Raw genomic sequence first — 17,445 nt, 5'->3', positions numbered from 1 at the left:
CCCTTAGATTACACAGTCATCCATGAGAGTCATCCACCTTTAAAACAAGATTTTTTTTAAACAAATATATAACAATAAGGGTATTTCTGTCTTAATGAGAGATTTTTGTTTTGGAGACTACAGAGCAGAGTTGAAAGAACTCAAATGTTAAAGAAGCTGTACCTTTTTTACTTTCTTAGGGCAAATTACCACTGTGCCTCAGTTTCCTCACCTATCAATTAGAAACAGTAATACTTAGTCTGCAATGGTGAAAGAATAAATGGAAAAGTTAAATGTGTCAAGGATACATAAATCCTGCAACACATTGACACAGAAACAGCAGTCAGTAAAAAATATTATATGACCATTGACATTATTGGCACTATTATTAGAATTCATGCCCCAATCCTAAAGTCAACTATAAACCTACATTTTCATCTTTGTTATTTTATCTTAATATTAAAAAAGTCTTTTACAAGAAAATCAGAAAGAAATTTGAAGCCAATTTATATCATTCTGTTGGATATCCACATAGATGGACATACTGATTTAACCCACAAAATTAATGTTGAATATTACCAAAGGTAAAATGCAAAACAGAACAAAACAGAACAAAACAAAATACATCTATCCAAACAAAGTGGAGAAAAATAAGGTATAAGGATGCTGGTGAGAGCCATTTGAGGGTTTTCAGCTACACCAATGACAGTAAATATGCTGCAGCTTCTTTGTTCTTGATGAAATAAAATAGTCCCTATTGAGTAATGGAACTTAGTTCCTGTCTTAAAGGAATAATTACAGAATAATAATGGGATCACTAAGAAATTTATGAGTGTAAAATAAGTGTCTTTACCATAATACCAAGATATGATGAAGTAAAGTAAGTCAACAGCCCCATCTTATCAAAGGCACTTGAAAGTGTTAATGTCTTCCAAATGTCAAAACAACGCTACAATTTAGTTAAAAAATAGTCAAATTCTTTGAGTGTGTGTTAACAAAACACATGAAATATATGCTTAAAAGCCTAAAGTTTTACATTTTAAGCTAGTTTCTTTGAAGTCTTAAAAAAGAATTTCAAGGTATAGTACCATTTTCATTGTATCTCCAGGGCCAGGCCAGCTTCACTGCATGAGACCAGTGCAGTCACACAGGGCAGTGCTGAGAAGGGTCCCATGCTTAGGGTAAAATGCTTTGTGGTTGGCACCTTAGAGTTCTTAACAATTTTATCTGAATTTATTTGTGTTTTGTAAGTGAAGTCCCATGGGACAATGGAGCATGTGCCACAAGCTTGGACTCTTGACTCGGATGATCCTGCCTCCTACCAGCCTCTCTGGCATGGGTTCTCCCCTGCTATTTAATCCCTCCCTTGATGTCCTTGCCCTCTACCCATGGTGGGCACCTGTGTGCAGGGAGAGCTGAGTTTAGACGTATATCCTCCTGTGTCTTAGGGTGGGAGCACCATGGCTTATTCATGAGTGACTACCAACCTGTCATGCACATCTGAAGAGGTACCAAGCGTGCCCTGGTACAAAAGTGGTGAACCTGGAAGATGTCTTGAATGCCTTGTGGAAGAAGATACAATTGTGGAAGAAGGCAAAAACCACAGGAAGTCAGCCTGGCAGCCTCGTGAGATCCTAGAGACAGACCCGCATAGCTCCATGATGCTCTGCTTCTTGCAGCAACGGGACACCCTGTTGTTGCCGAAACACAGCCTCCATACCCTGCTTACATAATTGAGACTCAAGGACAGAGTTTTGGATAAAGTAGAACAGGCAGCTTTATTTCTTTGCCAGGCACAGGAGGTCACAGTGGGCTAATGCCTCTAAGACTGTAAGCCTCCTGGGGAGAGAATGCAGAAGCTTTAATAGTAAAAGTTCAGGAGTCCAAGGGGCGGAGCTAGTTTCCGTAGAGATAGTATACAGGATATTGCAAAAAGTTGTTGCAAAATTGTTCTTGTTTTTGCAGATGCAAAAACCCCTCTGCTGGGTATGAAGTTTACCTCTGGCTTTGGGACTTTCTTAATATTCTTGTACCTAGAACAAAAGATGCATAAGAAGGGGCTCTGTGGAAAACAGCTCTAGAGAAAAACTGGTATAGTTTAAAGTCAGGTTGATAAATGCTTTTAGCCTCTTATGCAGGCTGAGGCCTGGGACCTCCTGCTGTATGCTAAGGGCTGCAGCTGGAACAACAGGACACAAGGAAATCACTAGGGGGTCAAGAGGAGGGCGCTGGGGTCAGAAGCAGGGCACTGAGCATGATCCCTGCCCTCAGCACCACGAGGGGATTGGGCGGGCTACCCAAGCCTCCCTCCTCTCCAGCCCCACTCTGGTCAGCAAGAGCATGAGAAAAAAAAAAACATTTAAACCATCATACAGTGAAGCAGTTAGAGACACTGTTATAGATATCAGATGGTCATTGGTGACGACAGTAAGGTCCTTCTCAGTTACACTGTGTGCAGAAACAGAAGGCTGAGAACACGCAGGTGGCAGGTGCTGTCCTGGCTGGGCGCAGGCAGGTGGAGGGGTTGCAGCTGCCGGGCCAGGCCTGGCAGGCTCTCCGCAGAGAACAGAAGGAGCCGGTGGCTGTGCTAAGGGAGCTGCGTGAGGAGGAGACGGCTGGGCCCAGGAGCAGAAGGCTGTCAAGGTCAAGGGCTCGTGACCCAGCATGCTGGGACTGGGCAAGCTGCCTCTGAGAACAGTCGAAATGGTACCCAGGCCCAAAGCAGTGATGGAATTTGCTGAAGGACAGGCCTGAGCAGTCCCCACTGCCACTGTGTCTTTGGGGCTCCCTTGGGGTCACACACACACTACCTTTAGATGCCTCCTCATTTTCTGCTAACTTGAGGATTCTTGGCCAGCTGCCACTCTGGGAATCAGACACCATGCTTTCTCTTTTCTAGTTTGAGGTCAACACGATCCACAGTCCCGCCACCCTAACACACACACACACACTCAGGTTTCTGAGTCCTTCCTAGGACCTGGCTTGGGGAATCTGTTTTCAGTCCCCACCGATTGCCCCTTGCTGGCCAGCCCAAGGGCCCTTAAAAAAAGTCCCTTGGAGCGGCCTGTCCATTGTGTGCTGCGGCAGGGAGCCTGTGGGAAGAGAAGTAGTGGAGGAAGTGGAGAATCCCATTGCCTGAGGGAGCACAACATTAAATCGCAAATAAAATATACTAGGATGAATCAAGAAATAGCATGGAAGAAATGAGTTTTACATATTCATGCCTTTAATGACATTTTTTCCTGCTCTTTGAATAAGCAGCTCCACATTTTTACTTTTCGAGCGCACTCACAAATTATGTAACCATCCCTGCCTAGTGCCTGTTGTCCAGGCACACAGTTGGCACTCAGTGCATTTCTTTAATGGATGCTGAATGTACTCTTCATTAAAGAGGCTACCATTGTCAATCTTGACAATTTCATTTATCAAATAGCGAGAAATTACTTTATATTTCTCCGTCAAGGAGAATGTATCTTCTTAAGTACAAAGTGGGCAGGGTAAGGGTAGCTAGTGTCACATTTTTGGCTGATTAGAGAACCTTGCTAGAGTTCTTGTTCTTGTCCCGAATTAGCTATGGGGGAGAAAAAAAAAAAAAAAGAAGATCCAGGACCACATTATGCCTAAATCCAGTACCTTTTACTCTTGCTTAATCGCAAGAACAGTAAGGAGTCCAACTTACAGAGCTCAAAGCATTTTTTCCTTCAAGTAATTCCATTTTTGTTTTGTTTTTTCTTACTCTAAGCTTGACTTTTGTATAAGACTTGGGGAAAAAGTTTGAAAATCACTACCAGAAGAGCCATCTTTACAAATAAAAAATCTGGAGAGTTCCACTTTTGAGAAGACAAAGTGGATATAATTTTCTCTGTTCCTTCCACTAAATACAACAAAAATCCCTGGATATTTGCTTTCTTTCTTCTTTTGAGGTTTTTAAATTATGTTTATGGTTGAAGAAAAAAATTATCATCTTGTCTGATGTGGTTCTAAATGTATGTAGAGGAAATATAAATACAATTATAGTGTAAACAAAGCAGGGTAAAAGGAAATAGTTTCTGTAGTTCACTTGAACTGGTAAAATGATGACACCAATAGGCTATAAGTTATGTAAGTGTAATTTAATACCTAGAGAACATCAAATATGTATATATAAATAAACTCAAAAACACTAAGTAAATCAAAATGGAATTCTAATAAATATACAAGTAGCCCAGAGGATTGGAAGAAGAAATTGAGTGGGATCAGTCTGATTTCAAGACGATTTAACTACAATAATCAAGAATGCGTGATTTTTTTGAGAAAGACACACAGATCAATGGAACGGAAGAGAGAACCTAGAAATAAATATACCCACACAAATCTGCCCAGTTGGGTTCTGATGAAGGTGGAAATGCTGGAAGGATAACCTTTTCAACAAACGGTGCTGGAGGAATTAGGCATTCACAAGCATGAATTAGTCTCAGTCTAAGCCTTGTGTCTTAGTTGAAAATTCCCTCCATATGGATCACAGACTTAACTGTAAAGCGTAAAACTATAAAACTTTTAGGGGGAAACAAAAGAAAATTTTAGAGATCTAGGACTAAGCAAAGATTTCTCAGACTTAACACCAAAAGCATGATTCTTAGAATTTTTGAAAAAATCATAAAGTGGATTCAACAAAGTTAAAAGGTTTATTATGCAAGATAGGTTGTTAAGAAGATTAAGAGATAAGCTGCACAGTGTGAGAAAATATTTACAGACCACATATTTGACAAAGGATAGTATCTAGAGTGTATAAAGAACTCTCAATTATCTATAGCGAAGGAAGCAAACAATCCAATTAGAACATGGAACTAAGATATAAAAAGGTAATTCACTGAAGAAGATATATGAACAGGGAATAAGAACAGGAAAAGGTGTTCACATCATTGGCCATTTGAGAGATGCAAATTAAAACTGCAATTAAATACTACTACACACCTATCAGAATGGCAAAAACAAAACAGAACAAGTGACAGTGCCCAATGCTGGCAAAGACGCAGAGAAACCAGATGTCTTATATTTTACTGGCAAAAATGTAAAATGGCACAGTCACTCCAGAAAACTAATGACGTGTTTTCAAACACACAGCCCAGGGATTGTAGATCTAGAACTTTATACTGAAGAGCTAAAGATTTTTGTGCACACAAGAACCTGTACGAGTGTAACTGCAGCTTTATTCATAGTAGCTCCGAACTGGAAACAACCCAGGTGCCTTTCACACAGAGACCAGCTTTAGAAGAGCAACATGAGCGATCCTTGTGGCGATGGAGAAGGTCTGCATCTTGATTGTGACAGCGTCAGGCTGTGACACTGTGCTGTATAGTTTTGCACAATGTTATCTCTGGGGAAAGTGAGGTCACAGTTCTCTCTGTATTATTTCAAATTACAACTGCTCGTGAATCTTCAGTGATCTCTACATAAAATACTTAACTTAAAAACTAAAAAATATTAAATCTTAGATTTATCAACATCTAAGAAGGGATGATAACCACTGCATTAAATAGATTATGCTTTTCAACATTTAGGTTCATTAATAGCTCGAGAATTTTAAAAGGTAAAACCTTGCACCTGTGTCTTAGATAAGTTCTTTCTGTCTTCAACTGCTTCTAACACTATGAAATGAAAAATGGAGTAATGTGACCCCAAAACCCCTGATATAAAAATGATCACTTGGTATTTGCCAACAAAACAATAAAGTGAAAATAGCCTTGGTTCAGGCAAAATCATTGCAAAATTGCCACAAATTGAAACAAAGTGAAAATTAGAGTGCTACTCAAACCTGGAAGAGGAATTTATTGAATAATACACTATGGTCATGAAAGTGTTAATGCATATTTTTTAAAACCCTAGTTCACACACTTACCTACTTCCCAAAGACCTTTGCATTCTAGTATTTTAATATATGCCTTGGGTGTTTATTAATAGGCACTTTGTAAAATCATTCAGGCCACTGGCTCCCTTCCTTTTAGTGACGGGAAATAGTAATTTACTAAATAGCAACTCATTAATGCGAAAGAGTTAATGGAAAGACTACGTTATGCATTTTAATAATCTACTTCAATAAATATAAGCACATAATGATGATTATTTAGAAATATAAGCAGCAATAGTAAATCTAAATAAAGCCATTATTTACAAAGTTGAGGCCAGTGATATTTTCCCACATATTGGTAGGATGAAAATGATTTTTTGTCTTTTATTCTAGATTGTTGGTAATTTAGAATTAAGAAGAAAAGAAAATTGTTTCTGGGGAAGTCCGAGAAAAGAACTTGAACTAGGGACGACGATGGCCGCTCTTTCCCCTTGGAATTGTTCTGGGTTTTATTAAGTGATCTACATTCCCTCTCCTCTTGCTTCACTCGCACGGCAGAGCATTGCAGCCATCGTAGTGTTGGTGCGTCTCGTCTGCTTTTTCTGCACGTTAGTGTCCCAGTGAGAGGGAACATGAAATGTCTCGGGGTGAGGGAGACATACGGTAAGACCGCCTCTCTCCTTTCATTTCCTGGAGCCAATCTGAATGAAGACTCAGAGACGAGGAGGAAAAGGAGCTGCCAAAAATAGACAATGGGAGAAGGAAAGTGAGGAGATGAGAAGAAAGCATCCCGGGATGAAAATGAGAAGCTGGAAATTGGTCATTTTCCCTGTTACCATCTTCTGCTGTACTTTACATCTAAGAGCTTTTGTGGAGGAAGCATACACACTTTTCATATAACGGCGTAGAGAAAATTTATCTTTAGTTTAACGCACCTGTTCCTCATTGGATTTTTTTAGTCCATTTATTCCTTGGTACTAAAAAGACTCACAGGCAGAAGAAACAAAACAAAACTCTCTAAGTGCAGCAGTGAATTCCAGTTACTTTTCAAGTTTATTCAGTTATTATAGCCATGGATTAGCTTTCTATTTGTATATATATTTTTATTAAATACACATTCTTTAATTCCATATTCACTAATCTGCCAAATTTCCCACTTTTTTTTTTTTTTTTGGAGCTTTCCTTGTTTGTACTTCTGAGGCCTGAAATTTGCTCCTGACAAGAACGTACACCAGTATGGTAGAAGTTAACTATTGGTCAATAACCATGGATCAGCCATGGCCTGATTTGTCCTTGGTGACGGGCTCTTAGCCCCTCTCCCAGTCATTTCTCTTACACAGGGCTTCAAATTTCATTATATTTTCCTCTGACTGCCCTTAACCACTTGTTCAAAGTATGCCAGTCCCAGCCTGGTGATGGGTAACCAGCCACGTGTTTGAGTGTGAGACTGGTCCCTGGTCCCTGGAAGGAGGCTCTGTTTAAAGTCTTTGATGACGCATCACAGAGGCTGGATGTCCAGGGCTTGTGCTCCATCAATCCCTAGGACTGAAAGTAACTGGCAGAGGTGCTCTACGAGGAAAAGACAAGAAATGTATTTGCTTCCCCAAAGCGTCCTTGGAGAAGACAGGAAGGCCTGGTGGGGATTTACAGCACTGCAAAATCTGCTTTCTGCCTCTGTCTCAAAGAGGGCCTAGGACAGGCGTATTCCAGACCCACTCCTCTTGCTTCTGTAGCCTGCTGTCTGTGCCAGGAGGCTGAACCACATGGGCTGCATCAACCGGCTCCGCCCTGACAGACGAAGAGCTGGGTTCAGCTAATGGGGACCTTGGCCAGTGAAGGAAAGAGTACCCATTCCCCTTCCCTACCTAAGATGTGCCTCTTGACAAAAGGTCTCTTCTCTTCAGGACCCTTTTCATTCATACCTACCTATTCTTTTGTGTTTCAGTAATTCCTTTCATCCATGACTCCTCTGGACCAGGTGTAAGAACAGCCAGCACCGTTAGCCCCTGGTCATTCAACCTGAGTTTCCTCATCCGTGTGGCTTCCCTGCATTCAGCACACACCTTGTGAATAGTCCTTTTGAAAAGAGATCCTCCCTGAATGAGGCTAATTTGTGTGTTGTTTTCCTGTTGAAATCCTGGTTGATATTTAGTCAATAATGAATAGTTAATATTTATTAAGTGTTTACTCTTCTAAAAGATTTATGGGCATTGAATCATTAACTCCTCCCAACAGGACCCATCACGAGGTCCTGTTATCATCCCTGCTTTGCAGCTGCGGACAGACCTGAACCCTACGCCCAGGCTGCACAGTGAGAAAGTGCTGGGATGTGACCTGCACCAAAGCATCCTGTCTCCGGAGTGTGGGCCCTGCACAGACGCCCCATGGCTGAGCACATCTAGAAATGCAGGAGGGTTGCCATTCTCCTGCTCCTTCAGAAGTCCTGGGGACAGTCATTTACATTTTTAGCTACTTTAATCTATAAAGAGTTACCTTGTCTTAATTTGCATTTTGTTGATTAATGATGAATATTTATTTCCGTATGTTATCCCTAGCTATTTGTCCTCAAAAGAGACTGTCTTTTTATGGTCTTTGACTGTTTATCTGTTGAGGTCTTTGGGTACTTTTCCGATCTTATGAGCTCTTTATGAAATAAAATATTCTTAGTTCTATGCATTTCAGTTTTAATTATATTTTAGACACACAAGTTTATGTATTTTTTCTTTGTAATTTAATTCACTTAGAAAAGGTGTTTTTTATTATTAAAGAAAGATGTGGTCATTAAAATATGTTTATTAAACACATAGAAGGAAAGGAAATAAAATAAAGCTCCTTCAGAATCATGCCAATCAGAGGTAGCCATTGTTCCCAATGTGAGCTACCTTTTGAAGGCTTTATTGGAATGTTTGTAAATGATGTTTTACCGTATATACCATTTGGAAACTTTTACATTTAAAGCATTGTGAATATCTTTGCATTTCTTCACATTTTGGTGTATGTTATCAGATTTGATTTTCATACATAAAATTTGTAATTAAAATAAAATGCATGCTCACTGTAAAATATTCAACTAATAAAAATATTCCCCTCTGTCATCACTGTCACACTCTGAATAGAGAGATACTTGTCACAGTTTGCTGTATGACCTCAGGATCTCTTCTTACAAACCGCAAACATACATGCATCGTTATCACACGGGCATAGTGTTGGTTTAACTTACCTTCTAGATTTGAATATTTGTGTTGTTTCCAGAGTTTTACTATTATAGGGAAACTCAAGGCTCATAATAGCCTACCTGCTCAAGGATATATGGACATTATATTTGAGATAATAATGGATCAAAAGCTCAAGCTATAACTTTCTGTGGGATACTAAAGTCAGATGGCATTTTCTTCCAGAACACCTTAAAGAGAAAAAAGTAAAATAATGAACTGCATCTTCTATCACATATTAATAACAAACAGCAATTTGCTTCAAAGAGAAATTTCCTTTTATAACAGTTATATCCCATTATTTAAAAATGACTTATGTTTATTGTAGAAAACTTAAAAACTACATATAAAAAAATGAAAGAAAATTTCTCATAATTCTCAATACCCCCAAATAGTCACATTTCTCATTTTAATGTAAATTCATTTATAACCCTTTATCCTTGTGGAAAATTCACACTTTACATGTAACTATCAAACATCCAAAGTCAGGAACAAACGATGCATTCATTCAACAAGCATTTATTGAGCCGCTGCTTTACAGCAGTGATGGCGAGAGTTAGGGCTGACAAGGGGGGCGAAGTCAGAGAGGGCGGTGGGGTATTGTTACTTTATGGTGAGTGGTCAGGGACGGCTTCTCTGATAAAGTGACAGGTGAGCAGAAAACTGAACAAAAGGAGGGAAGGAGTTCTTGACTATTTGGTAGAAAAGCATTCCAGTCAGAGGAAAAAGCCAGGTGAACAGAGAGAGGCCATATGGTTGGAGCTGAATGATTGAGAGGAAGTGACAGGAGCCTGAGGACCCCAAGGTGCGGCCCCTGGAAGGCCCTGGGCTTTTATCCTGAGAGAGATGAGATGCCTTGGTATGGTTTTGAGCAAGGGGGTGAAATTCACTGACGTTGCTGGCTGCTGTTTTGAGAGTAGACCCTGTGGTTCCCCTACATCCATCACCCACCTTGTGAATAGTCCTTTTGAAAAGAGAGCTCCCGTGAATTAGGCTAATTTGTGAGTTGTTTCCTTTTGAAACCCTGGTGGTGGGCGGGAGGTCAGGTGGAGTGTGGGCGGGGCAAGCGTGGTGGCCGGGGCCAGGGCAGTCATCTAGGTGACAGCTTTGTGATGTGTCAGACATAGGGGAATAACCCTTGGAAGGGACAGTGAGGACTGGCCGAGCCCCTCCGGAGAACTAGACTCACAGCTTATCAGTCTTTACCTTCCTGGCATCATGTAGCCTCCGGCGACACTGTGCTCCACAAATGCTCCTTAAAAGAACTTCTTCCCGGGACACCCAAGGTCCGGGCCAGCTGGACTTCCAGGCCAGAGGTCTCTCCCCTCTATTACTGTCTCCTTCAGAATCACTGTTTTCTGTCCTTCAGAACTTGTCTTAAACTCCCCTTCTGCTATGCCTTTTCCATGAACAATTCTTGCCCCTTTTAGAACCTCAGGAGTGTTGAACGGTCCACGTGTTCATTCAGCAGATACCTTCTGAGCACCTTCTATCCATCGAGCACTCCTGCCAGCTCTTGTAACAGATCAGGAAGTAACAGGCCAAAACCTCAAGGTGGTTATGCTCTCTCAGGGGAGGAGAGAAACATAAAATGTAAGTGAGTGGCAGAGGGTGCCGGAAGGTGAGACGTGTGAGGACGGAAACACACCTGGGGCCGCTCAGAGCTGGTGGCGGGGGCGCCTGCACAGCTGATGCCAGGGAACAACGCACGGCCAGGAAGATCGGCTGCACACGCTGCCTTGCACATTTCCACCGACGATGCTCCTCTGACCCTTCAAATAGCTCTGCTGCTGCTTCTCGTAGATTCTTTCCAATACATTTCTTCAAAGCTATGCCTGATATTAGCACTCTAACACAATGGGAAACTGTTTACTAGTTTGAAGAATAACAACATACATGTATGTAGATCATTTACGAGGTGCTTTCATGCCTAAAAAAATACGCAATTGAACTCATGTCATTGTTATAGTAGATCTCACTTCCCCATTTTGTAAATAGAGATACTGAGATAAAGCACAAGATTTTATACAAAAATGTGACAGATTCAGAGATACAGCCCAGCTTCCTGAGGGAAAAAATATATATTCTTGAAAATTGTATCCTATGGTGATTTTTAATATAAATGGGTTTTTTTTGTCTTTGAGTCATCCTTCCATTGATGCAAAAAGCATACAGATAGTGTCAGCAAATGGTGCTGTTAAGTACATATTAATACAAATTAAAATAAGGAAAGCAACACTCACAGAGTTAATTATTTGTTACCAACTATACATATTGGATCAGAAATCTTAGGGTTCACAAGTCATACTTGATAAATGAAATTTGCTATTTTGTGTTGTATACAAAATTTTACAATTTTTCACGAGAAGCCTATTGGTTGATTTTGTGATAATTTTGGTCTTATTATGAGATCATGTGAGATCATTTGATCTCAGAATAATAAGGGAAAATGTGAAAAAAAGGTCAGGGAGGAAGAATATTGCATGGATGAGAATGAGAAGGCTATAGACTCAATCTTCACACAGTTCTCCTGGAGAGGGGCCTGCAAACTGCAGGCTGCCTGCACAATTGCACCTTCGTCCCCTCCCGCAGAAAGTAAGCTAGCTTCTTCCTAGAGAAGAAGGCACCCTCTGGGGCCTCAAATTAACCACTGGTAGGAAATTCAGTCTTAACATACAGCTTCCCTTTCTCTGCACCATCCCTCCTATTTTGCTCTGGGAGTTATAACCTGGTTCTTGGGAAGTTGCTATTGTCCCTACTACAGAACCATGTGTCTTAAGCATGTTCACTGTGAGGACGTGAGTCTTTGCTTAATAAATTAGCACGATGGGGAACAGCTTTTCATTGGTTTGAACATCAAAGAATAAATCACTGACCTCTCACTTCCATTTTTCACAGAAAGAACATGTCATACTCTTGGGAAGGGATTCTAAATTAGCCCGCTCTATGCACTCTTCCAACACCAAGGTTGACGCAGGACTTTTTCCAGAAGAACATCAGAAATGACAGGCATCGTGTGACTCGTCCAAGAGAAATCAAAGAGAGAGACACCTTCTGAGACCACTGTGGTCTCCTGCACATTCCGCAGCAGCCTTCGGGCCGGTAAATCTTTCTTCCTCCAAACTGTAATACCGTCCTAGTGCGTCATATATTGGAGTAATTGCCCCATCTCCTCCTACTGTGATATTATAGGAAAATACTTAGCTTTCCAACAGTCACACTTTCTCTGCTGTATCATATCATAATAGGAGCTAATTATCCCTTTTGGCCAGTGTTTTTATTTAAGAAGCAAAATTTCTACTTTAGAAAGAATTAGGGACAATCATTAAAAAAAAACAAAAAAGATCTAAACATTCTATGTCAAATGTCACACCAAACACAATGTAAAATTGATAGCCAAGGTCCCTGATTCATTTATGGCTGTTAGCCCTGCCGATTAGCCACAAAATGTGCACATCTGATGTCTTCTATTGAATTGCGGTGCATGGTTTCATATGCCAGCAGCGGGAAATGACTTGGAAAATACAAAAAAAAAAAAAAAAAAGTGTAAAACTTTAGAACAACAGCTTAAAGTGTTTAATGAACTATAAACAGCTTCCACTGTTTAAACGTCTAGGAGCAGTGCAATGACAAAGAACAGCAAGGAAGGAATAGAAAACTGTGCAGTTTATAATTAGAACTATTAGGAATGCTGAAGTGGATAGAGAAAACAGCTCGTAAGGCTGAACTGCTCACCAAACCTGATACAAAACGCATACTCGAGGGTGCGTCTACACTAGCCGTTTAAAAGGAAACACATTAAAGCACATTTATATCTGCTCCATGTCAGCATGGAGGCAACAAAAACGCATTACACCCAAAGAATGCTTTCTATTCTGTGCAATAACATCTATATTATACATCACAATGATGGCCATTATTCTGGTGTCACTGCCATTGCATTCAATGCTAACGCTATGGGAAAACGGACTCTTTGTGAGGAACTTGAACGAAAAAAATGCTTGGTGGAAAACACAATGTTCATCAGTGAATTCATGTCACTCCCAAATAAAGTTTATTTGCCAATAATGCACGACTGTGCCTAAGGTAGGTATGTCTAAGATTTATCCTTTTACTTTTGTACTTGGAAGAGTTTGAGTAACTTCATTTGTTACGAATGAGTTGTTTTAGGGTTCTAGAGAGCTCCTTGGTGTTGTTAATTACAGTGTGACCGGGAGTCTAAGAAGAGCCATGTGTGAAAAGGGACAGAGAGGCTGTGCCAGGAATACGTCATCCTCCCTAGAGTGCCCATACCTCACAGTGTCCATAATAAAACAAAACAAACAAACAGAAACCCTTGCACAGTCTTTGTTCAGACCCAGTTATCTTAACTGCCTTGAAATTACTTCTTCACCATCGTCTGTTAAAGCACAGAGTGCCTGCAAATAGCAGTGACAAATTTCAAATATGGGTAAGGTCAAGGGAAGTGTGGTGACTGTTCATTTTGATATCAAAGATCCTTGACTGATCACAGTTGAGTTCCCCAAAGCTTTTGTTATTTGAAAGAGGCAGGTTTGAGAGTCTATGAATGGTGGCCCAAGTCTTGTTCTATTATTAACAAGCTGTGTGGCTTTGCATGTTGACTTAACCTCTCTGAATCTTGGATTCCTCTTTAGCTCTCTGACAACTCTGGAACTGACAGGGTTATGAGTAGAATGTGGACTGTATCATCCTGTAGGCTTCAAAAGCTCAGGGCCATCTCGACCTCCTCCCCTTTGGCTATCAGTCCCTTGGTTTGGTAGCACGACCCTTTCCCAGCCTCTACAAGAGGCTAGGAAACATGGAATTCTCAGCTTCTATGTTCTCTCTTGGAAATGAATTCCCCTGGGTCTCTCACATAAACTATCATCCGAGCGAGGGCAGTTTCAAGAATGAAAGGGGGCACTATGATAAGTACACCTACACCAAACACATACACCAGAACTATAACCAGCAAACTGATAGAGGCCATGGTCTCTGATAATCAACTAAATTATCTTTAGTTTCTGCACTGTTTGTGGGTCACAGGAAGAAGAAAAAAGAGTGTAAAACATGGTTTAATCCTCAAACAGTTTAACAAATAGGACAGAGTATAAAATCTGTCCACTGACTTAGGATACAGTGCAACCTGTGGTTGGGCGGCAGGGAGTCTGGTTCCATCAGAGGAGGCAGGAAGTAACCCTTGGGTCAATTCTTGAGGGAAGAGCGGCCATGAATTGGCAGAGAGGTGGTTTTGCGATGAGTGAATGTCAACAAAGGATAAGAGAAATAATGTTGGGTTAGTCTCTGCTCAGGGTCTTTTGTGAAAATTCTGAATTTATACCAGACTTCTGAAGGGTGTTGTTGCTGACCGCTTCCCAATGTATAGCACTAGAAGGAAAAGCAGGCCGTAAGAAGGAAAATTCCTTCATTCTCTTCTCCCTAATCACATAGATACACTGTAATTTATTCTTAGACTCATCTTCCTTCCGTCTTCTAGAAAGATCTCTCTTCTTTGGGTCATGACTCCTCCCTGGACTTTCAAATCCAGCCCCTTCTCACCTCTTCCCTATTCACTGTAGCTATATAATTTAGTGCCCCAACTTCCCCTCTGGTTTTAGCCCCTTCTTTACTGAATCCTTCTGAGTCCTTATCTGCTAGCTATAAACACACTTATGCCCTTTAAAGAATATTCTTCTGTAGAATCTCTGTATTTCCTCCACGTTTTACCTCCCACCAGCTCAGCTCCATTGTTCTCCACACCACAGAAACTGCTCTGGAAAAAAATCTCTAAAGCACAGCCACTGCCTGAATCCCAGCCACTCTTCACCAGTCCCTGATGAGCGCGGGGCACTCGGCCCCACTGACCACCCCTCTTCATCATCTCCATTGTTTCTCAACTGCTCTTATTCTCTCTCAGTTGCTTCTCTTCGGTCTTCCTCACTCATTCCCACGTCTGCGTGGGCTCAAATGCTCTCTGGCGTCTTGCCTTCACCCTGCTCTCCACCTTACTCTATACCCTCTCTCAGACCAACTTCTTCTCCTCCCTGAGCTTCAGTTACCGCCTCTACTCTGGTTAATTCCAGACAAGCACCTACAGCCTTGATCTCTCTTGAGTGCCAGACCTTTACCCCCAGCTGTCTCCTGGCGCTGTGCACCTTGATGTCCGGAGGCACTTCAGAAGCCGAACGCTACTTCCTTCTCAATCCCTCTCCCAGGAAATAGCATCACTTTTACCGAGACAACTTAGCTAGATCTGGGGAATAATTTTTAACAATTTTTCCTTCATTCTCAGACACTACATAACACATCCTGAAGCTTCTATGCTTCCAGCATCTTGAGTATTTGCCAACTTTCAACCCCTACCCCTTAGTCCATGCCAGTGGCTACTCTCTTAGCTTAAAATTCCATCATTTTTTGGTCTAGATATTTAAAATAAGTGCTCTGTTAGTCACATCACTCTGAGCTCCGTCTCCTACATTCTTCAGCGATCTCCTTAGAATTCTGCTTAAAGACCCTGCTTACGTCTGAAATCCCTGCTGAATGAATTTCCTGAGGCTGTGTGAAAAATTACCACAAATTTAGTGGCTTAAAACAACAGCAATGTATTCTTTCAGTGTTTTGGAGTCTGAAATCCAAGTGTCAGCAGGGCCAGGCTCCCTCCAGAGACTCCAGGGGAGAGCCCTTCTTTGCCACCTCTAGCTTCTGGTGGCTCCAGATGGTCCTTGCTTTGTGGCTGCATCCCTCAAGTCTCTGCCTCTACAGCCACATACCCTTCTCTTCTGTTTGTCAAATCTCCTCTGTGTGTCTTTTATAAGGATTGAGAGTCCATCTGGAACATCCAGGATGATCGTTTCATACCAATCTCCTTAGGTACTTCTGCAAAGATCCTTTTTGCAGATAATCACATGCTCTAGGAACTAGACGATGGACATAACCTGGGGGTGGGTCACCACTTAACTGACTACACCATCCCGTAAGGAAAAAATTCAGACTCCATGTAGCATCAAAAATCTGGATTCTGTCTAAATCTGGACTCTCCTGAATCCCTTGGGTATTATGCTCAGCCCTGCTAAACCGCCTGCTGTCTCCTGAATGCCTCCTCCTATTCATCCTGCAGGGCCTTTGCCCCCTGCTTTATCTGTCAAGCATCCTCTTCACTATTTTCCTGCCCACCAAATGCAATGCAGCTGTTACGTTCAGACATTACTTCTTTTATGAAGTGGTCCTGAGCCCACCTCGCCCTCTGTGATCACTGAGCTCTCCTTCCATTGTGACATTATTGTCATCACATGTACTTTTATCACATTAACATTTGGAAGCCTATTCTTGATCGTATCTTTCCCCTCCCACCCTCCGTCCCCTCTTCTCATACACACTCACTAGCCTATTTTTTGTTAAATTTACATCTCATAGAATTTACATGTCCAGAATCTGGTATGGTACTTAGCATATAGTAGGCTTTTAGTAAAAAGATCGCTGGATAACACTGGTGACTGAGCACCTAATATGTACCAGTCACCAGCCAGGGAATTTACATATGAGATAACATTTGTTGGATTCCTCACAAGAAGACTGTAAGGCAGGTACTCCTAGACCCACTTTAAAAATCAAAACCTAAGACTTTAAAAATGAAAACTATCACATATTTGTTGGGGTTCTATGTTATGGGTTAGTCCTGCGTGTGCCAGAAACACACAAGCATTGATTGAGGTCAGGAACTGCTGTTTGGTCAATTCATATTCAAGCTTAGACTTTTCGACATGGACCTACAACAAACACATCACGTGATGTGGAATTTGAATAAGCATAAAGGGGTACATTCATGCCCCTTGGAGAATCATTAACACTCATACCAAGACCCGCTGAACTCTGTAATGGTTTCTTTGTTGTCCTGATGACACCGATCTTGGACCATGGCAAGGATTCTGCTAACCTGGTACAAGCGGGTGCGCCACCTTAATCCTCTTCAGCCTCTGAGTCTTCTCTTCATTCTGAGTTCATTCAGAATTTTAGTTTATGGTGCCAGCATTTGTTGTTCCAGCAACTTCTCTCCTGCAGCTTACAGGAAAACCATCTATGACTCCTGATGGACACAGTTCACCAGGCTTTTGAAGTATTTGCCAATTACACTTGTCTGCAAATGCAGTGTGCCAATGCAAAGCAGGTGCAATTGAATGCAACTCTGCTTTACTCCTCTTGTGACAAGCCAAAAACGTAGACTAGGGCATCAAAAAGTTGCATAAAACTGGCTAAACTGTTATAGAATGGAAATCTGAAGCAATTAAAGAGACACTCAAATTCTTTGTAGTACATGCAGAGTAGAGCCTACCTGTAATTTGACACTGGAAGCAAATACGTAATGGAGGCTGGAAAACATATGGGGTTCAGGGTCAGAGGATGAGACCTTTAGCGACATCTAGACACAGC

At 41.3% G+C, this 17,445-nt stretch overlaps 1 long non-coding RNA gene across 1 annotated transcript in view; it reads left to right on the top strand.

Moving 5' to 3' along the window:
• Positions 1-8,901, top strand: part of LOC123613024 (uncharacterized) — a 485,726-nt gene extending 476,825 nt beyond the window's left edge. The window contains exon 7 of the long non-coding RNA XR_012503154.1: positions 6,200-8,901. This is a non-coding gene — a long non-coding RNA (uncharacterized LOC123613024). The remainder of the gene's footprint in view (positions 1-6,199) is intronic.
• The last annotated feature ends 8,544 nt before the right edge of the window (positions 8,902-17,445 follow it).

Source organism: Camelus bactrianus, chromosome 29 (genome assembly GCF_048773025.1).
Source record: "Camelus bactrianus isolate YW-2024 breed Bactrian camel chromosome 29, ASM4877302v1, whole genome shotgun sequence".
NCBI classification, from domain to species: Eukaryota; Metazoa; Chordata; class Mammalia; order Artiodactyla; family Camelidae; genus Camelus; species Camelus bactrianus.
The sequence above is the reverse complement of the archived record's forward strand: the minus strand, read 5'-3'. Positions and strand labels throughout refer to the sequence as shown.